This window comes from Poromitra crassiceps (assembly GCF_964638095.1).
Source record: "Poromitra crassiceps genome assembly, chromosome: 6".
In the NCBI taxonomy this organism is placed as follows: Eukaryota; Metazoa; Chordata; class Actinopteri; order Beryciformes; family Melamphaidae; genus Poromitra; species Poromitra crassiceps.
In genome coordinates this window covers 42,398,557-42,420,857 of record NC_139627.1, presented here as the reverse complement: position 1 = coordinate 42,420,857, position 22,301 = coordinate 42,398,557, and the positions used below count along the sequence as shown (strand labels likewise).

At 47.7% G+C, this 22,301-nt stretch overlaps 1 pseudogene across 1 annotated transcript in view; it reads right to left on the bottom strand.

Moving 5' to 3' along the window:
• LOC310777900 (FERM, ARHGEF and pleckstrin domain-containing protein 1-like) overlaps window positions 1–22,301 on the bottom strand; it is a 73,582-nt pseudogene that overhangs the window by 15,146 nt on the left and 36,135 nt on the right. The window contains exons 3-13 of the transcript XR_014554047.1: window positions 11,307–11,411; window positions 10,400–10,442; window positions 10,078–10,156; window positions 9,164–9,261; window positions 8,578–8,692; window positions 5,645–5,792; window positions 3,905–4,000; window positions 3,630–3,793; window positions 3,413–3,481; window positions 3,241–3,319; window positions 2,828–3,032 (exon numbers count right to left, since the gene is read on the bottom strand). The product of XR_014554047.1 is annotated as an FERM, ARHGEF and pleckstrin domain-containing protein 1-like (transcript). The remainder of the gene's footprint in view (window positions 1–2,827; window positions 3,033–3,240; window positions 3,320–3,412; window positions 3,482–3,629; window positions 3,794–3,904; window positions 4,001–5,644; window positions 5,793–8,577; window positions 8,693–9,163; window positions 9,262–10,077; window positions 10,157–10,399; window positions 10,443–11,306; window positions 11,412–22,301) is intronic.

The window sequence follows — 22,301 nt, the reverse complement described above, 5'->3', positions numbered from 1 at the left end:
ACACACAACACACACACAGCACATATTAAATCTTGCTCCTATTCCCATCCTATTCCCAAGCTCCTGTCATCCTTAACCTCACATTCCATCTCGTCCAGGTTGGCCCATGTCCTCTGCCACATACGTAACTGTTAGCTGGATCACTGCAGCAAAGGGAACCCAACCAGACACTGGTAATCTTGTTTTGTCTTTCTCCACCTTTTACACAGCGAGTGACAGAACAGGTACAGGTTTACATGCAGTCAGAGCTGGGAGAAAGAGACATGCTAAGAAGACACACTTCCATGCTGGCAGACCAGTGCTTACATTGGGCAAAGGAAAAGACAGAATAGAATTGTGATATGAAGATCATCACGTTCAACATCAATCAAATAACATCATGCAAAACACAAATTAACATGCGGATAATGACGCGAAAGGAACTTGGGGAGCCAGAGCACGAAAATAAAAGTGCAGTGTCATTTTGTTAAGAATATTGCAAGATTTTCAAACTTGGCAAAAGGGCAAAGCAGTTAATTTGGAGTACACCCTGGCTTTTCAAGGGCTAGTATGTGAGTACAGTACACCACCAAATCAATGGCAGATATATTCCAGCAAGGGTCAAGTGCAGTGGAGGATGTCAACAGTGGGCCATAAACTGACTTGGAGTGGCTAAGCTACAGTACCACTGTCTGACACAGACATTTTACTCAAACTAAATTAAATTCACAGTTATCCTCAGCTTGACCAGGCCACTGCTGGGCTCTAAGCCTATTCGATCATATTCACCAAAACATTATAAGTACATTTTATTATCACATTTATGAACAGAAAATGATAGGTAACTGGAGTTTTAACCAGAGGTTATTGTAAATATAAACAATATTGGATGCAAAAATCAGGTGTTGGGATTTGAAGCATATGGATTAGATGCCACTCCAGCACCAACTGCCACTGACAGAACCTACGACTTCACAACAGACAGCAGCCAGATACTGTACAAGCAGCACAGGGACAACATGCTTATTCCCATTAGTGCCTACAAATTAAACCATCTGTGCCTCTGTTAGAATTCTCCAACACATTGAGCACACAAGTGCATTACACAGTAAACTGTACAAAACTTTGACCGACTTCACCAAACTAACCAATAAAAATATAGTACAAATCTATTGTCAGTTTATTTCCATGTAGGAAGATGTAAGGAAGGCGTCTGACACTGCAATGTAGTGTTGCAGACTCCGTTTTAAAGTGCAGGTCCAGTCTACTCTCTAGTCAGTTTTCATTCATAAGTAGCTATCGTTGTAAAGTGCAGGTCCAGTCTACTCTGTAGTCAGTTTTCATTCATAGTAGTTATACGGTGTTAAATCCTAACATGGCACTTGAAGATTCCTCAGATAACGTTAATACAATCAATGCACAGGCGGCGCTGGAAAGATACCGCCTCTGTGCAATGGACAAGAAAACCCTGAACTAACCATTTATCATGCAGCCATTTTGCAAAGGCCAGTGCATCCCAATGGACGAGAGACTATAGTTCACTATAGACAGTGCCTCTATTAAGTGCTATTAGTGCTTAGGAAGACCAAGTTGCCCGTGGCATATTAATAAACCTGGGTAGTCTCCTGACACAAAGTATCTATCACCAACTGGACACCACTTAATTGAGATTTACTAGCCCATATATACCCCAGAGGAAGCCCACAGGAAGGCCTGTGAACGCTCCTCTGGAGAAGGGCTGAAGCTCTCTGTAGTGTACACTAACAGCTGAATACCTGTCCTCCATCCTCATCAACAAAGGCATGGCATCCATCCTCATCTGCCTCCTCATCCAGCTGGAGGCTGCCTAAGGAGGACTTGTTCTCGGGCACGGGGGAAGAACTGCTGGCCTCCACTGGGTTAGCATACGTCACGGGGCTGCTGGGGTTTCCCCTGGTGGTTTCCACCTCAGACTCACTGGACTCTGACCCGCTGCTGGTGCAGCTGTCATTCATTTGAACCGCTCCCACGTGAGTGACACCAGCCTGCGCTAAGCCTTTCTGTGCTGGACTGGCCCTGCCCCTGCCAGGAGCTGAGAGGCCATTGGCCAACATGCGGCGCTCTAGAGCCGCCATGCGTTCGGCCCGGGACAAGACGGGGCGCGGTTTGTGCGACGGTGTGGATGTTCCCTGGTTCAGGGTATAGACGTCTGTGTCTGAGCGGTTACGCGTGCTGTGGAGCTTCTGTAAGTGACGAGAGCGGCTCGGGACAGGGGAGTAACTGCCGCAGTGGGGGAGACCCTCATCACTGCGGGACCCCTGGTGGTAAGTATTAACACCACCGCGGTTTCTCTCGACCGAGTGAGGGGGAGCTGAACCGTGGCCGTTCTGCTTAGTGTGGCTGAGGGAACTTGTTCGATGGGAGGCCCTCATGACGGGACTGGAGGCAGCGCTCTTAGAACCCGTCACGTGTCGGACCGGGACCGGGAGAGGCCTGGTGCTGCCCCACTCCCTACCGTAGACGTTGACGTCTGCTATAGCACTATGGTCAGATCTTTGGTGACCACGCTGGCATGACTGCTTGGCTGCTTCATCCAACTCACTGCTCCTATTGAGTGGTGGTGTAGCAGGCGAACTGCACTCCCTGTACCTCATCCTACCCAGGAAGTGATCCTGCTGGGACTGTGAAGCTCCGTTCATGCTCCCAGTGGCCGACCCACGCCGCAGCATGGCCTGCTCCCCATAGTTGTGATTAGTGCGAGACCTGCTAGCCTGGACCCTACTGGCCACATCGTATTCACTATCTAAGTCACTGCAGTCAATGTAGGGGATGGAGGAGCTGCTGCCCTTAGCAGCCCGAGATGCTGGACCTGTACTCAGATGTTCTGGACGGGCCTGTCTGGTGGAGCCCCTTGCCTCCTCGGCCCCAGGCCCCGGTCTCTCCTCACGGCCGTTCCTCTGGCTGGACGGGCTGGCCCGTGTCCGCGAGGCCACGGGGTCTTCAGCACTCACCAGCGCAGACTCCTTCCAGTCAAGCCGAGGAGGAGAGTCAACTCTGTCCCCGGGAGCACCACTCTAAGGAGAAGACAGAGGCGTTGAGTTAAGTCACCTAAAAAAACCTGTCTTCATGTTAATTATGAACGCGAACTAAATATTCGCATTTTGGATTAACTTTAACTGGCTTCATTGTGGCCGTCTGGACGCAACTCCACAAAAGCATTGTTTAACTCCATGCTGCTAAATGGCCTATGTGTGTGCTGAGAGACTGATTGAAGACACTGACTTCTGTCGGCACTTCATGGTGGCGTGGAGAAGGCACCGGAGACAGGCGGCGACTGCTGTGTTGGACCCGGCTGTGTTTCCTAGCAGAGAGGATGACAGCGATCAGAGCTCTACGCTTCCCAGGAGCCTCGGCGAGACTAAAATATGCCCCGAATTGCGTCGAGCCTTTTTACCTTTCAAACGGGATCTTTTTAAACTCGGACTCCCGCACATAATCAATCACCTGCTTCTGTGTGCGGCCACTGCGGAGACAAGCACAAGCGAGGCAAAGTGACACTCCAGCAGGAGATGTAGTAGACTGTGGTTATGAAGTGACAGGCAGAAAATGGCCTGCTGTCCTGGGAGAGAGAGAGAGATGCTTTATGATGCACGTCCTCAGCCTCTCTCTACCTGAATCTGAAGGAGGAGCCTCGTGTGAAGAGCACAGGCTTGGGCTTGGGCTTGGGCTCCTCAAAGAGGCGGAAGAAGGCGTGGTATTCCACGCAGATCTTCCAGAAGACTTTACAGCAGTCCCTGCTGCCCATCAGGAACTCCAGAGTGTCCTGATATGAACTCTGGTGCAAGAGGGGACACATAAAGACATGAGTTGCAACACCGACCATTGACAGGCTTTGTGTTTGAAATGGATACATCCTGATCAACTTACATTTACAATTTTGACTTACATTTAGATCTGGCCTCAGCTTGATGAGGAAGCGTTTCCTTTTGAAGCTCAGTTTACGCACTTTAGACCAGTTGAAGGCATTGATCTTTGTGTGTCCCTGCAGAGACAAAGGATACAATTCACCTTTAATAAAACATTTAATTCAATATAATACTGTATTCATACTTTACCACCAAACCTATATAGAGAACTGAGGATTCCTAATAAATTAGCAAACACAAAACTGTTATCGCAATTAAACCCACAGTGTCTTTGTATTTACAGTATATCCAAGCCACCCCAATTGCCCCCCTCCCCCCTTTTCCAAATGTACTTAGCCAATTTTCCCTGTCTAAGCGGTCCCGGTCATTGCTCCTCCCCCTCTCCCGATCTGGGGAGGGTGTAGACTCACATGCCTCCTCCGATACATGTGGAGCCACCAGCCGATTTTTTTATCCATTTTTTTTATCCCCCATTAGTGCTAATTTAATTTATTTATCCTGGTTGCTGCTCCACCCTCTGTCGATCTGGGGAGAGCCGAAACTGGCTCCATGCTTCCTCCGAGGCATGGGCAGTTAGCCAGCTGCTTCTTTTCACCTGACACGGGAAGCTTCACTGGTAGGACATAGCACGTGGGAGGATCACGCTATTCCAACTAGTTCCCCTCCCTCCAAACAAGCGCCCCTAACGACCAGAGGAGGCACCACATTAGCAACCAGGATATTGCATGTTTTGGCGAGGGGTTCCTATATGAAGGAAACCCCCAGGGGGCATGGGGAGAACATGCAAACTCCACCGGGCGGTGGGCACTCGAGGACATGCGGACGGGCACGCATTCCTTCAGCGCTCACAGCGTCCCAGGTGAGAATCGAACCCAGGACCTTCTAGCTGTGATGTGACAACTCTACCACTGAGCCACCATGCCCCCAAGCCACCAGCCGCTTCTTAACGATGAGTTTCACCAGCTGGACATTCCCCAGTTTCCCCTCCCTGCCAAACAGGCACCCTGCCTGACCAGAGGAGGTGCTAGTGCAGTGACCAGAACACATACCCTTGTCCGGCTTCCCACCTGCAGATACAGGCAACTGGATCTGTAGGAATGCCTAACCAAGCCGGTGGCAAAGAACTTACATTAAAAGGTTGTTTTGTTGTAACATCAGCGCACAGCAAAGCCGTGATTTTGGCCTGAAGGAGACACCTCTGATTGCCTGTCAGGGTTCTGTGCTGTTGTCCCATTGGCCAAGGAGGTGTTTTTTTTCCAGGCCAAAATGCCGGCAGCGCTGTCATCAAAAAAGCACCAGAGTTTCGACTCTTGCCTTCAATACTCTTTGCTGGGGGTAACAACGGGGGCACGAACCTGTGGCCCTCGTGTTGGTAGGCGAGGGAATAGACCCCAAAACCAGCCGAGCACACCAGCCCAATTCCTTGTTTACACCATCCACCATTAAAGGGATAGTTTTTTAGTTTCATTTAGTTAAAGTCTAGCCCTATTTGCTACTTACCAATGATGACGTTGATTGGTAAAGTTCTTTCTCAGCACAATCTATGCTGTTGCTCATAATTAGCTCTGGAAAGTTGGGCAAAAACTAATGCAAGGGCATTGCCCAACTTTCCAGAGCTACTATGAGGAACAGCATGGATTGTGCTAAGATTCGAATTCTACCAATCAAGGTTAGAAAATAGGGCTAGGCTTTAAAAAAAAGGTGAACTATCCCTTTAATTAAGTATGTAAGTGTTGACCCTCCAAACTAGCGTGACTCACCTGAATGACCAGGACACCGGTGTGTGCCACGGCCAGGCTAAGTCTGGTGCCTTCGCGATCCTTGGCAGGGTGGAGGCGAATCCCATACATCTCCAGCCTGCGCGCCACCTCAAGTAACTGATAGTCTGATTCTGCTGGCGTGTGACCACTAGCAACACACAACATAACCGCAACAAGTTAATCTATATTGGTCATGCAGTTATAGAAAGCATCTATAGGCGGAGAAATGGTGAATTAAGACAGCAGAATTGCAGGGCTAATCATACTTGCAGGTTTGAGTATTGTGACTTAACCAGCGCATACTGTAGCCTTGATTATTCTTTCACTAATTTGGTACAAATGACTTAAATCCTAGCAGTGTGCATGTCACTAATTGAGGTGAAAGACTGAGCCTGAGCACATCTAGGTTTTCTCCTGTTTATCTGACACCAGAGAGGTTTTGAAGCGAAGGGGGTGGGTGGGGCAAAGCCGCACACACTAACTAACTTTCCGAATTCTTATCAGAGTAAAAGCCTTCCTGTTTCCTGTGTGTGTGGTACTTAATTAGAGATGTAACTCTCAGCATGGCATCCAGCCAAAAGAACTGTGGTTACAGTTATCGACTGAAAAGCCTTGGGAAGGAGGGGGGGGGGGGGGGTCTGCGAGTCAGAGAGAGCAGTCAAATCTAATGGAGGTCTTTTCATGTGGCAGCCGTCTGCTGCGTCTCCATCTTTGCCATGGCTCACTGTAGTGTAGAGGTGAGACATGGCTCACTGTAGTGTAGAGGTGAGACATGGCTCACTGTAGTGTAGAGGTGAGACATGGCTCACTGTAGTGTAGAGGTGAGACATGGCTCAGTGTAGTGTAGAGGTGAGACATGGCTCACTGTAGTGTAGAGGTGAGACATGGCTCAGTGTAGTGTAGAGGTGAGACATGGCTCAGTGTAGTGTAGAGGTGAGACATGGCTCAGTGTAGTGTAGAGGTGAGACATGGCTCAGTGTAGTCTAGAGGTGAGACATGGCTCAGTGTAGTGTAGAGGTGAGACATGGCTCAGTGTAGTGTAGAGGTGAGACATGGCTCAGTGTAGTGTAGAGGTGAGACATGGCTCAGTGTAGTGTAGAGGTGAGACATGGCTCAGTGTAGTGTAGAGGTGAGACATGGCTCAGTGTAGTGTAGAGGTAAGACATGGCTCAGTGTAGTCTAGAGGTGAGACATGGCTCACTGTAGTGTAGAGGTGAGACATGGCTCAGTGTAGTCTAGAGGTGAGACATGGCTCACTGTAGTGTAGAGGTGAGACATGGCTCACTAGTCTAGAGGTGAGACATGGCTCACTGTAGTGTAGAGGTGAGACATGGCTCAGTGTAGTCTAGAGGTGAGACATGGCTCAGTGTAGTCTAGAGGTGAGACATGGCTCACTGTAGTGTAGAGGTGAGACATGGCTCAGTGTAGTCTAGAGGTGAGACATGGCTCAGTGTAGTGTAGAGGTGAGACATGGCTCAGTGTAGTCTAGAGGTGAGACATGGCTCACTGTAGTGTAGAGGTGAGACATGGCTCACTGTAGTGTAGAGGTGAGACATGGCTCAGTGTAGTCTAGAGGTGAGACATGGCTCAGTGTAGTGTAGAGGTGAGACATGGCTCAGTGTAGTCTAGAGGTGAGACATGGCTCACTGTAGTGTAGAGGTGAGACATGGCTCAGTGTAGTCTAGAGGTGAGACATGGCTCAGTGTAGTGTAGAGGTGAGACATGGCTCAGTGTAGTGTAGAGGTGAGACATGGCTCAGTGTAGTCTAGAGGTGAGACATGGCTCAGTGTAGTGTAGAGGTGAGACATGGCTCAGTGTAGTGTAGAGGTGAGACATGGCTCACTGTAGTGTAGAGGTGAGACATGGCTCAGTGTAGTGTAGAGGTGAGACATGGCTCAGTGTAGTGTAGAGGTGAGACATGGCTCAGTGTAGTGTAGAGGTGAGACATGGCTCAGTGTAGTGTAGAGGTGAGACATGGCTCAGTGTAGTCTAGAGGTGAGACATGGCTCACTAGTCTAGAGGTGAGACATGGCTCAGTGTAGTCTAGAGGTGAGACATGGCTCACTAGTCTAGAGGTGAGACATGGCTCACTGTAGTGTAGAGGTGAGACGTGGGGATCTGGGAAGGTTTCCATTGATGTGCTCCTAGCCCGCACACATGGGCAAAATGCGGCCCCCAACGTTCTCAAAGAAAAACAAAACAACCCCCAAAAACTCAATAAAAGGCAGAATTATGTTAATAAATCTCATCTGCTCCAGCCATTGGATTTGTATCACTATTATACCGGGAGATGAACGATAAATTATCAATCACAACGGGAGAGCGGGTTAAAAATAGATAGACAATGTGTGGGCCTTCGCTTACTTGATGTAAGTCAGTATGGCCCTCAGGGTAAAAAACCAGCCCTGACTCGCGGCACCCTGCACACAAGCTGGGGTCAGATAGTAGCAAAAGCACTGAGGGAAGGAGATTCAAGGTGAAGGGCCCATTTCATTGCACAAACCTGCGCATTAGGACACAAGAGGATAGACTCAGAGAATCAGGAGCATTTTAACCTGCTAACCCTGCTGACAACAGCTGTGTGGCTCAATTGGCTGAGTTGACGGAAGATTCCGTTCTTTTTGGGGAGAGTAATGCAGGCTCTTGTCCCCTAACAGGGACTTGTTTTGCCTGGTCTGATACAGAATTCCACAGAGCAGTCTGAGAAAGAGCCTATTCATTCAGTGGTTAGTTTCCTGAATGTGTCACCTGCATTATAAACCATCCCCCCCGGGAGATGCATGAGGTCTGAAACTACTTTTTCCCCATTCAGGGGTGAAGAGAATCATTTGTGCTGTGCTTGAGTGACCTTACAAAGAACTACTATTGGCTCCGAGGCATGCCGCAATAAATGATTGGTCGTGGTCTTCAAGAGTCCAGCCCCCGCAACTCACATGTTGTTCGAGTGAAACTCCATGATCTTATCCATCAGGGCCATTTGATCTGGGATGTAGTTGTTATTGAGGAGGTGTGACCGGCACTGGCTCTCCTCAAAGTCCCCAATCTCAGCTAAATGGGGAAACAAGAGGAGAGGACAGACATTGTGTTATCTTAGTGAAAGCAATGTTTTACCTGCTACACTATAGGTTGATAACAATTACACCCTTTTGCATGTCTATATATAGACATAGGCTACGGTTTTCACTGATCTTCATCAGATCCAACGTTGTCTTTGATCACTGTTCTGACAGATCCCTTTGGTGATAGATCATCGCTGCTCACAGCATTCCCTGACATGGCACGGCTGTGTGTGGCTGTTCCCAAGCTGTTCTGCCAGATTACATTCAGACGTCCGACTGAAAGGTATCCATAGCAACACAAAGATTCCCAATTTGCAATGCTGTGCGCAGTGTGCTGTATGACAACGTTGGAGTATAAGCTCTGTGTGGAAAACACAATGTGCTTCCCAAGATGGTTTATCGGCTCCGTTAACTCGCTGGTCTCTCGAGCCACATGAGGAAACGGTCATGGGTGACTTACACTGGATAATGTGGGAGACCATCAGGGCGGTGCTGCTGTCATTGCAGATCAGATGTCCACAGGACAGGTCCTGTTTTACCTGGAGGGCAAACAGGTACCTGGACAAGGCAGAAAACACAGACTCAACAGGACAGATTATGCTAGCGGTTTCAAACACTGGAGCGAGATCAAATGAACCTCTTGTGTCAGCTTAAATGTACCGTATAATTAAGGGGCTATCAAAAAGAGTTATGGTATTCAAGAGTTTTCAAGAAAAATGTGTAGTTCGCTTCTATGTACTATACGGCATATTATTTATGATTTAATGACGAGTCCATCTACAAACTTCGGTGGTGCGGCAGATTATTTATTGGTTCCCATGATGTAATAAACCATATTAGAGCTCTAAGCACAAAGATCAACAATCGCTGAAAAAAAACACCTCCTACAATGCGCATGTTCTTACTTGAGGAATCACAATTAACTGATATAAACATGGTTTATGAATACTTAATAAGAACACGGTGCATAAGCCACTGGGAACGTTATTTTTCTGTGTGCCTATTACTTCCCCACTCGGAATGTGAAAACATGTTCATCATGAGTTCCACAATGAGAACAGACAAACAGGAATCAGAAAAGCATTTAGCGTGCGGGAATCTCCAGAGGGCTAAATGGGAAACATGCCAGTCATGACTGAGGCGTGAGGTGCATCACTGAGGAGGAAACATCTTTCGGGAGGGTCGAGCACATGTTTCATTTCTACACTTTCAATCAAATCACTTTCAGGCACATCTGAAGTCATTTGGATTCACATAATATATAAATGCGTAGCTGAACCGCTCACTGACACTGGCATGAAGTGATAAATAGATACAGCAGATAGACGGAGACAAACGGGAGATGGAGGTAAACATGTGGGTTGTGGATCTCACCTCGTCAGCTCCTCCAGCAGCTGGGCATGGTCGGGGGGAAAGAACTTCACCACAAACCGCAGGACTGTGTGCTTCGGCCCTGCGTGTGACACATAAGTGCCATAGTGACACATGTCGTAAAAACACAAGATAGTATACAGCACAGTAGTGTAATAGTAGAGGGTTAATAACAAGATCTCGTGACTAGTGGCTCTGAAGTATTTGTAGACTGATTTGAAAGCTGATTTAACCAGATAAATCAGTACGATGTTCATAGAGAAAGATGCTTTTCTGTGAAAAAGGCTTTAAGTTAACAGTAAAGCCTTGTAATACAGTCACTTACGTCTGAGCTGCTTGATAATGGGCTTGATGAGGTCTAACCAAACCTGCGGACAGAAGAGAAAACATCACTATTAGCAGGTCGAAGCAGGAAGATCAGAAAACAAATGCTGGGATATACAGTTTGTAGATAGCCTCTGAAAACAGACGCGTTATCTCCTGCGATTTGCAAATGCTCCTGCCTAGTGCCTACACATCTGTACTTCCTGCCTACCCGTCTGTACTTCCTGCCTACCCGTCTGTACTTCCTGCCTACTGTCTGTACTTCCTGCCTACCCGTCTGTACTTCCTGCCTACTGTCTGTACTTCCTGCCTACTGTCTGTACTTCCTGCCTACTGTCTGTACTTCCTGCCTACCCGTCTGTACTTCCTGCCTACTGTCTGTACTTCCTGCCTACTGTCTGTACTTCCTGCCTACTGTCTGTACTTCCTGCCTACTGTCTGTACTTCCTGCCTACTGTCTGTACTTCCTGCCTACTGTCTGTACTTCCTGCCTACCCGTCTGTACTTCCTGCCTACCCGTCTGTACTTCCTGCCTACTGTCTGTACTTCCTGCCTACTGTCTGTACTTCCTGGAGGGGAAAGTTGGTCAAAACGGATGTTAAGGCACGACATGCGCTCAAGGCACCTGCCTTGGTTTTGTTTACATGTGTTGTGATTGGTCAAATACCATCAAACTTTCTTCCGGTTTGAAGTGTTTTTTCTTTTGCATTTTAATACGCAGAAGTGCTACAGACTGTCTCTGGGGCATTCGAAGATTTTGGAATAGACTGGGTTGAGAGACTATACAGTAGAAGGCGAGGCTCCATTTGAATTTCCTTTTCAAGGTCACTCACCATCATCATCTTTCCAAAGTCACTCACCATCATCTTTTCAAGGTCACTCACCACCATCTTTTCAAGGTCACTCACCATCATCTTGTGATGGTCCTGAAACTCCAAGCCAAAGTAGTCTCCCTCAATGAGGTTCATGTGGGAGCACACCAGGTCGAACAGCACCTTGCCTGGCGCTCTTTGCTGTGAACAAGAAGAAAAGACCGGTTAGCTCATTTGGGATAAACTCGAGGCAATATCTTGATGATCAGGTAACAATTTCCATTTTTACTTGAGACACTGCAACATTTCATCATCTTCTAATTAAGTCCGGGACCACCAAACATGATGGAAGCCCAGTGACAGACTTCAAGAAGCTCTGACACAAAAGGAGCAGCGACGGAGAAATGGGGCCGCTTGCTTTTCAGTCCTGTGAAGTGCTGACAAACTGCACGGCTGTCCGTGTCACAGAATAGATGCTATCTCTGCCTGTCTACATTCCACTGCCATCCTCCTCCCCCTAGCCCTCAAAGGCTCAGCTGACCGCTTAAAAAGCCTCCATCCTCCCCTCTCCTCCCCGCTGTCGCTGAGGCGGGTGGGCCCAGACTTTGATCTGTGTTTCCAGCGTCACTGCTGAAGGACTGGTGATGGGCCGGCCAGCAGCCTTTGAGGATGATACCGTGTCAGGATGGGGTAAGTATCGGCACAGCCCACGCCCCCCTACACACAAACACAGCACTTTGAAGAAGACTGACCACCACCACCGTCCACTTTCTGCCCAATGCATGCATAAGAAGACAACTGAACTCACAAACACCAAGGAAACCCCAAAGGCCACAGGCCAGTGCATATTTACTATTTAGAGACACAAACTTCCCCATTTTGGGGTCAAATAAAGGTCAGGGATTTCCACGCAAACCCGTCACAGAGCTTTGTAAGGAAGCACACAACTGGAGCATTTCTGCCTGGCTGCTTTCTCTGTCGTGACTCGTGACTGGCTAGCACCAGAGCAGAGCCTATCACAGCTGTGCTAGTGTTTATAGTAGAGCAGAGCCTATCACAGCTGTGCTAGTGTTTATAGTAGAGCAGAGCCTATCACAGCTGTGCTAGTGTTTATAGTAGAGCAGAGCCTATCACAGCGGTGCTAGTGTTTATAGTAGCAGTGAGTTCCCCCTGGATTGGATAATGATTCAGGACCGTTTCTGGGCATTTGTGCTGCTCACCCATGTCTACTTGTCTTCATGTTGAAACAACTTAACAATAAGTCTCTTGGTTGCTATGTCAACAAGCAGCAACAGGAATCTCCTCGCTTCAGCTGAATTGTGCAACACCCTCTATAGTCTATTCAGCTGACAATAAAGGACTCGCCCTATGGAAACCCGCGTGGTGTTTCAAAGACGAATATGCATACAGAATAAAAACTTCAGCCGTATCAGCTTAGTGAGAGGGTTTACATTTCCACAACCAAATCCATAATCTTCTCCAAACAAGACCCCCCCCACCTCCCCACCTCCCCCCTCCCTGTAGCACTGCTGTCTCTCTCCAGGCCGCCTCGTGCAGAGCAGAGGGCATCCTACCACCGAGGACCAGCTGTTTCCATATGGTGAGGAGCTGACAAGGGAGACCACAGGAGGGAGGAGGCCACCAGCCAAAACACACCCTTTGCGCGTGCTCACACACACACTCTCTCACACACACACACACACACACACACACACACACACACACACACACACACACACAGACACACACACACGCACACTTGCATGCACGCACAGCTGTCCAACAGTCACCCCCCCCAGAGGAGAGAAAACAACTTGGGATGCAGATGTATCTGCAGGTTTCAACAAGTTTAATTTAAGACTTTTTAAGACCTTCTTAAGACCACTTTGAATGCAATTTAATACCAATTTGACTATTGGCTAAATATCCACACAGGTGGGCAACAATGGTAAAGCTGAACTCCTAACTCGCGTGAACTTGTGCAAGATGTGACATGATGGCTACTGTAGCCCCGCAAACACAAAGTGTTTGAATCTCCACAAGGCCTTTTATTGACAATTGTGAGTTTAAGACTTTTTATTAAGACCCTGTGGATGAATTCTAGGTGTCCGATATCTTCTGCTAACCTTGTGAAGCAGCTGGATTCACGCAAGATCATGAGATCACGATCACACGACAAAAATCCATCTGGCCACGCTCCAGTCTATTGGTTTGAATCTGAACCACCAGTGGTTTCCACCAATCAGCTTCCTATGAGGCAGCTACCGGTGAGCTTTGGTGTGACGCCAGAGAGAGAGCCAGAACGTGATAGATTAGATGTGATAGACAGATGGTTCATCCAATCACCTGCCAGGTATTTTTTGAAAGTGCCTGCCCTTTGAAACAGTCTCCTGACGACTCATTCCCAGATGGTTCAGTGAAAAAAACAAACCGTCTGGCAGCGTCAGGTCAGTCTTGTGAACCTATTTGGACAAATTGTGTCCCAGCTCCAGGAACGGTGGCAGCAGAGAGAAACGAGCTGAGCGCCGTGAAGGCTGATGAGTGTTTCTTGTCTTAGCGGAGGACTCTCATATCTCCAGCGTTATAAATCTGCTGTCAGTACAAAATGACCAGGAGCTGGGCAGAGATGGGCTAGTTACAGCTGGGCAGAGATGGGCTAGTTACAGCTGGGCAGAGATGGGCTAGTTACAGCTGGGCATTGATTGGCTAGTGGTCCTCGATTGTGAAGATCATCCTGCTGGAGTATATTTGTTGTTGTATAATCATTCATCCAATGACTGATCAGTCATTGGATGACTGATCTCGAATCGAAGGAATGATTGATGTTGAGTAGTGTTGCTTAATTTATTTGTTTGTTTATGTTGCCCGCGCACACACGCACTCACACATGCACACCACAATTTATTGTTTAATTCCTTTTGATCAATATTTGTTTCTTGTATTGTCATGCACACTCATGTATTTATTGAATCAAAAATCCCATTGCCTTTTCCCCCCATGAACCAGCAGCGCAGGGACTTCTGGGTAAGCCTACAAAAATATGTCATCCCTGTGGTACTCTAGAATGGCTAGTAGTTTCATAACATGAATATTAAATGAGCTCACTCTTCTCAAAGCTTTGAAGCAGGGACCAGGGTTAAAGAGAAGACAGCTTGTTGTGTCAGAGGAACCTAAATCTACAGGCAAATCTACCTTATATATCAGACCATTGACTGTCCACTCACTGCTACGTTCATGAATGGACCTACACTTACACCATGATTATCTCTCCTCGCTGTTACGTTCATGAATGGACCTACACTTACACCATGATTATCTCTCCTCACCGTTACGTTGATGAATGGATACACTTACACCATGACTATCTCTCCTCACTGTTACATTCATGAACGGACCTACACTTAAGTTACACTGATTATCTCTCCTTTTCACAACATTTATTTTATAATAATTCAAAAGTGAAGGAAATCAGCAACAAAAACAAGCATGGGATGTGTCAGTCAGTAATCAGTGGTGTGTATGTGAGTGGCTGTGTGAAGAATGTAATGAATAGAGTGTTGCAAGGTGTGTAAAAGCAACAAAAGCAACCAAAACGTCCACGCCGATCGATCAACGAAACACCTGCTGTGATGCAGGGCAGAGCCTCCACTGAATGAGGAGCGTTCTGATGCTCAGTCAGAAGCCTCTGGGGCACTGGCCAGGTGCTCCCAGCTGACCTGACTGGAGAATGCTCCTCCTGCCTGGACCTGAGGGAAGACACACAGGCCCTGACAGCACATAGAGGGCCGTCACATGAGAGACGCAACAAACAGACATTATTTTCTCCCGGGCTCTATATAAACTAGTAAACTACAGTAAATCTATAAAGAAAGAACACATTCAGTGTGAAAAATGTACAACCATGCTGATACTCAAACATGGGGACTACAGCACTGTACGTGGACTAGGGCTGTGAATCTTCACTGGCCTCACGATTCGATTCGATTACGATTCAGAGGGCTACGATTCGATTCGATTACGATTATCGATGCATCTCGATGCATCTTCAATCGATGGATCACTTTTTTCCCCAATACATGATTTCTTTTTTCTCACTTTCTTTTTTCTCACTGTGTGGCTCCTTTTAAAATAAAAGTGCATTTGGAATTGCATTGTATTATGATCCAAATAAACAACTGCATGTACTTCCATTATATTTTATTCGATTATATATATATATATATATATATATTTTTTATAATCGATTTTTGACATTTGTGAATCGATGCAGAATCGTGCACGTCCGCATCGCGATGCATCTTATAATCGATTATTTTTGACACCCCTAACGTGGACACACTGGCGCATGGTACTGTAGCACATGAGCATAGATGCCCAATAGCAAGACTGAAGTACACAAAGTAGGGCCTGTGTGTTCTGACCCAGACACGCAGCGCTCAATCACATCACATGCATCATTTGTGGCTCCGTGGCAGAAATGATGGGGTCTAACTCTCCCCCATCAGACAGGCTACACCACTTAGAAGGAAATATCACGCTCAGCAGCTGACATTTCCCTCACCATCTCTCTACACAGTGTCTAGGAGGAAATGTCACCAAGCGCTCTTCTTTGGGGCGTCTATCTACGAGCGCGCCGCGCCGCAGACGGTTTACACACACAGCAGCCAGCGGCTAATTCTAGCGTCAGTCAGTACAGTACGTTCTGATCCGGCCGGCGGTCCCGCTGCCCGGGCCAGACGCTCAGGAAGGCTCTGTCTGTGTCTGGGACGGTCCATCAGGTTTGGACGTAAGCTCAGAGGACGCTACTACTGTTTACACGTGTGAGGGCCAGCCAGGCATGCTCTCTCCGCTACACTGACCCCTACATGCTCTCCAGCTGACGGGACCAGGGTAAATAAAGATGACAGCACTGTCTGCACACATGTCTGCTTGGGGTTTCTACTCGGGGCTAGACCAACCCCCCCCCCCCCCCCTCTCTCTTTGGTATGGTCGGTATGGTCCACTTCACCCAGACTGAGCTAGCCCCGTGTACACCAACCCTCTCCTGGGGGTGAGGATGTGGGTGGGGGTGGGTGGTGTCATGGCTGTTAAACAGACTGCCAGTGCCTTTAGGCCCTGGATGAGGGAGGGAGAACAAAGGGAATCATGCCTGGTTAGATATGAGAGTCATGGCTGTGCTGCACTGGAGGAATGCTGATGGCTGTGGGGTGGGGTGGGGTGGGGTGGCTGCGGAAGGGGGGGGTTAGACATTGTTGGGTGGGATCGTAAAACAACGTGCACTTTACAATTCGATTTGATCTTTTCATGCTTCTTGTGATATGGACTGATATGGAGCGGTCATTTCACATGCGGGCTCAGAAGAAAATAGAACAGGTGCGTAATTTTTCCGTACAGTTTTGCCGGATCCGCAACGCAGCCGTAACGCATCTGGTGTACACTGCCTGTAAGTCAGCTCAGCTCAATAAAAACCCTGCTGACTTTTTTCAGATGATACCAAACAAATAAACACATTCTTGAATTGATTTCTGGAGGCCACAAATTGATTCCAGGAGATGGAGGAGTTGAGTTTCACAAATTACAACTTTTGCATTGCACACGTGAAGTAGCAGTTGGTGTGTGTGTGTGTGTGTGTGTGTGTGTGTGTGTGTGTGTGTGTGTGTGTGTGAAGCACTGACTGATAACACTGCTCTGCACCTGGCTGAGATAGCAGAAGTGCTCACAGTAGCAGGCAGATATCTTCCCACACAGACTCCCTCCTCCTGGTGCTGTTATTGAAAACACATGTGACAGGGAGGCTGGGAGCTCTGTTGTGTTTACCACGGCAGAGTTACGGAGCAATAAAGTGGAACCATAGCAATTTAAAATGCCTTAAAGCACGCGTGGGCATGCTTGCATGTGTCTCGAGACATGTGGCGTGTGTGTGTGTGTGTGTGTGTGTGTGTGTGTGTGTGTGTGTGTGTGTGTGTGTGTGTGTGTGTGTGTACTTGCACGAGCAGGTACATGCACTGTAAGGGAAGTGGAGGACAGAGGGGTCAGAGGCAGTAATGCTTCATTGAGATTCAGGTCATGTGCTGCAGCCGAGTGCCCGGGCCAGAGTAACTCGCCTGCAGCCGAGTGCGCAGGCCAAAATAATCACAATTATTTTTTTATTTCTTTGTCAATGTCGTTGATCAAATGATAAAGACTCCTCCTGCTTTTCCCTCCTTTGCTCTTTTTCAAACCCCCAACAAGCCGTAGATGAACAATAACACTAAGGGCAAAGTGGCGATTGGGCTGCCGCATCTGTCACAGTCATTCTGTCACGGGCTGTGACAGGATGAGCCTGAGACAGAGGGAGAGCTAGCTGTGACAGGATGAACCTGAGACAGAGGGAGAGCTAGCTGTGACAGGATGAGCCTGAGACAGAGGGAGAGCTAGCTGTGACAGGATGAGCCTGAGACAGAGGGAGAGCTAGCTGTGACAGGATGAACCTGAGATGGAGGGAGAGCTAGCTGTGACAGGATGAACCTGAGACAGAGGGAGAGCTAGCTGTGACAGGATGAACCTGAGACAGAGGGAGAGCTAGCTGTGACAGGATGAGCCTGAGACAGAGGGAGAGCTAGCTGTGACAGGATGAACCTGAGATGGAGGGAGAGCTAGCTGTGACAGGATGAACCTGAGACAGAGGGAGAGCTAGCTGTGACAGGATGAACCTGAGACAGAGGGAGAGCTAGCTGTGACAGGATGAACCTGAGATGGAGGGAGAGCTAGCTGTGACAGGATGAGCCTGAGACAGAGGGAGAGCTAGCTGTGACAGGATGAGCCTGAGACAGAGGGAGAGCTAGCTGTGACAGGATGAACCTGAGATGGAGGGAGAGCTAGCTGTGACAGGATGAGCCTGAGACAGAGGGAGAGCTAGCTGTGACAGGATGAGCCTGAGACAGAGGGAGAGCTAGCTGTGACAGGATGAACCTGAGATGGAGGGAGAGCTAGCTGTGACAGGATGAACCTGAGACAGAGGGAGAGCTAGCTGTGACAGGATGAGCCTGAGACAGAGGGAGAGCTAGCTGTGACAGGATGAACCTGAGATGGAGGGGGCTGCATCCACACACACACACACACACACACACACACACACACACACACACACACACACACACACACACACACACACACACACACACACACACACACACACACACAGCCTGCCTTCCTAAGGAGTCCGTCTGGGCAGATAGAACCATATTGATCTGGCATAAAGTATAATTAAGTGTCCTGTTGTTGTGCCTGTTGCGTTGCTGAATAGCTAAAGAGCGCAGTGCCTTCTTGTGCAAGGACCTCCCACTGTTTGTCCCAATGCCGCAAATCAGCACATTGATTTACCGGCTGTGGGCTTGCACACTTAGTGGAGAGGCCATACCGTCTATGGGAGAGACGGTAAACAAGCTGCAGCAGAGAGGCTCCACCAGAAGGATCACACTGAAGGAAATGTATTTTGCTATACTTGAATATAGTGAAGCCTACAGTAAATGCGTAATATCACAAAGTTCTTTCATGCCCGACTTAGAGAGTCATAAAAATAAACGGGAGGGCCAGAGGAAAAAAACCAATGTGTGAAATCATGGTGACTGCATCCATATTTTTTATACAGTCTATATGGAGCAGACAGAGACGCTGAATAATGAATCTTAAACTGCTATTACCATATATTGTGTCTATAGCCTTCAGGTAACGGTGGTAGAGGATCTGCAGAGAGATGCTATTGTATTTCTCCATTGTCTCTTTTGTGTGTGTTAGCAGCAGCCCCTCAGAGCAGGTGCATTCAAAAGTTCACAGCAAATTCAAGCTACAGAAATGCCAATCTTCAGAAGCTTTGAATAGCACACTGTAATTGTGCAAGCGAAGGCAATCAATAGGTTAATTAAGAGATTAATTGAGTGTAACTCTCAGAAACAAACTCCCACAAGGTCAGGCCAACCAGGAGATGATCCTTTCTTACATCAACTGAATACAAAACATGTCAAAGAGTTAATTCTACATGTTTTGGATTGATTAAACAATCATGTGGCTTAACCATACCTTACTTGACCTTCAAGTCCTAGTGCCTTGTTCTAGAATACACCATGGAGCTGAGGAGAAGCCATAGCATTATCAGCTGGATTATAGGATTATAAGGTATAAAGAATGAAATCTGCACTCTCAAAAAGATACTGTACCATGTTTTGCCAGTATGCTACGTCAGGAGCTACATAGCTTTTTATTTGAAACATGTGTAATCAATCAAAATATGTTTTTGAGAGTGCAGACTACCCTTTTTTGGTTCTTCAATTAAGCCCATTTGAAATCGACACCCAGAAGAAGCTGTATTTGGTGTCCATCAACTTACCCAGCATAGGACTTTCTGAGTCCATCGTATCATATAAGGCAAAATCAGTTGTGGCAGTAATATACCAGGCTGAAGCAAAGTGTAATGGAAGGGCCAATCAGTGCCTACAAATGCATCATGAGTGGATCTGAGAGAATGCCAGTCTAGGATAATCACAAACAGACAGAAAAATCAGGACCAGGGCCGTGCAGCCAAGTGTGCGTGTGCGTGTGTGTGCGTGTGTGTGCGTGTGTGTGTGTGTGTGTGTGTGGGGGGCGCAGCAAAGCCTCCATAACAACACTATTCCACGAATGGCATCAAATGGTGATCAGCCCTCTGCATAAACCACAACAGCCTGTTGAAAACAAGCTGGAAGTAGAGTAAACCTGGAAAGAGATGTTTGAGCTTGAGCCAACATTTAGATGCAAAATACAAGAGAGAGATGTGTGAGACATGTAAGAGAAGGAAAGCGAGAGAAAAAACAAGTCCAACAAGCCCCTGGCTAACCAAGCGTGGCTAGTGGCTACTAACAGTACCTTCATGCCTCAGACACCTAAGCCAAGTAACACATGCAACCACTATACACCATGATCAATTATGTTTCCAACAAGCGTGACAGTCCCCCCGGCCCCGGATCCTGAAGTGTGGGTGTAGGAGGGAGAGAGGGAGAGAAGGAGAGGGAGAGAGGGAGAGAAGGAGAGGGAGAGAGGGAGAGAAGGAGAGGGAGAGGGAGAGAAGGAGAGGAGAGAAGGAGAGGTAGAGAGATCAATCTGGGCACACAGAGTCGATCAGTCTGATGACTAATATGACTCTGGGACAGAAGGCCGGTATGTCATGGTTTCCACTGTAGTCTGACAACGTCTTGTCACAATGCCTCCTTGTGTGTGTGTGTGTGTGTGTGTGTGTGTGTGTGTGTGTGTGTGCGCGCGCCCTTATGACATCACTCTTGACATCATCACTGATGACATCATCACTGAAGACATCACATCATTAGCTAATTAGCCTAATTAGAAAATCCGGCTCCGTCAGGTCCCCCGCATGGCCGGGTGCCCTTTACACACCCCGAAGGCTTCAGCCCGATCGCATGTAAAATGGCATAGCTGTGGCCGAACACAGAACTTGAAACAGACAGAGCCCAGATACTCAATTTTATATAGAGACTAGATGAGCCGAAATGTGGTCTGGACCTACAATCGATCAGCTCCAACTCCAATCTCACGTCAATTCAACTGTAAACAATAACACCACGACGCACGGAAGCAGAAGTCTTGGTGCGCACATCCACTATACAGTGGAAACCCTGACATGTCCCAGAGTCACATTAGTCATCAGACTGATAGACTCTGGGTTCCCAGGGTGGAGACAGACAGACAGACAGACAGACAGACAGAGATAATAGGTCTATAGGTGTTTCAACATTCACTGTACTGTATTGCTGGGACTGTAACACAACATCAGCAATCTCAAATGATTGTTGGCCTGGTCTGTTTTAAGAGGCAGAGCAACAGCCGTTGAATGAGCAACCTGGGCTTTGGCTCAGACATAATAGATCAGAGGCAGGAGGACCAGGTGTACTTTATCACGCCTCAAACTGGGACAAAATCATTAGATACAAAACAGATGGGACACATTCTTCTGCAAAGAAATGATATCCAAGAAGACATGTTCATTAAAGGAAGGCCCCCCCCCCCCCCCCCCCCCCGATCGGATCAGGCGAGCTCCATAGCGTAGAGTAGAGCAGCAGGAAAACTGAGGTGACTGTTGTTACATGTGGATTGAGAACACATTTGCATTTACACTTGTGTTCAATGTGGTCACTCTGTGTCCTCCCTGACCACCTCCGATCGGATCACAATCTGTCCTCAATGTGTCTTGGGTGTGTTTACACCTGTACTTTCAGGTGGTCACGCACTATCCCATTGCAATCTGACCACCACCCAGAACACAGGTTTAGGTGGCCAGGTGCAAATGGGCTCTGCAACTGTAACATCTTCTGGTTGAATACATCCGCTGACAAATAACAGGACACTTTATATGTGTGGGGAGAAGAGCACAACGCACTCAATCTGCAATGGCCACAGAGCCTAAGAAAAGCCCCATGTTGACTGATGACAACACCCTGCTGGTGATTTAGCACTGTGGGAGCCAGCCTCTGCCTCGTGGGGGATACTGTGGCATAAACCCACTCAAAGACTGGGGGAGCCAACCACGCTGTGTGGCTTACTGCCTCGCCACCCCGCCCAGGCCCGGACCACCACCGGGTTGTTTAGGGTGGAACCAGAGACGGTAAATTCAGAGTGAGACGGCTCAACTCCAGTCCAATTCCTGTATCTGTGTCACGTAGTTTTCCGCACTGCCACGCCCCCTTAGGAGACTAGCAGCAGGTCCTATTGGAGTCAATTGGAGAAGTGAAGGTGAACACAGATTATGACTGATTATTTTTGCTCCGTATAGTCACCAAAGTAAATATTGGATCCATTGTTCTTCACAAGCCACATGTCTTCTGAACATTCTGACACTAAAATGGCATTTTCAGACAGACAGATCAGGAGAAAATGAACTTTGTTCGAGACCTGTCTCTGTCACAGCAATGCACTCTGGTGGGATTTGGCAAATGAGCTAACGTTAGCAGGTAGCTATTAGCTAAAGCTACATGTGAAGTTCACAGATTCTGCAGTAGCTAAATCTGTGGTTGGAAAAATGTTTTTTCCAGCTGATATCTTGGTTACAACTAGATTGAGCTAAGG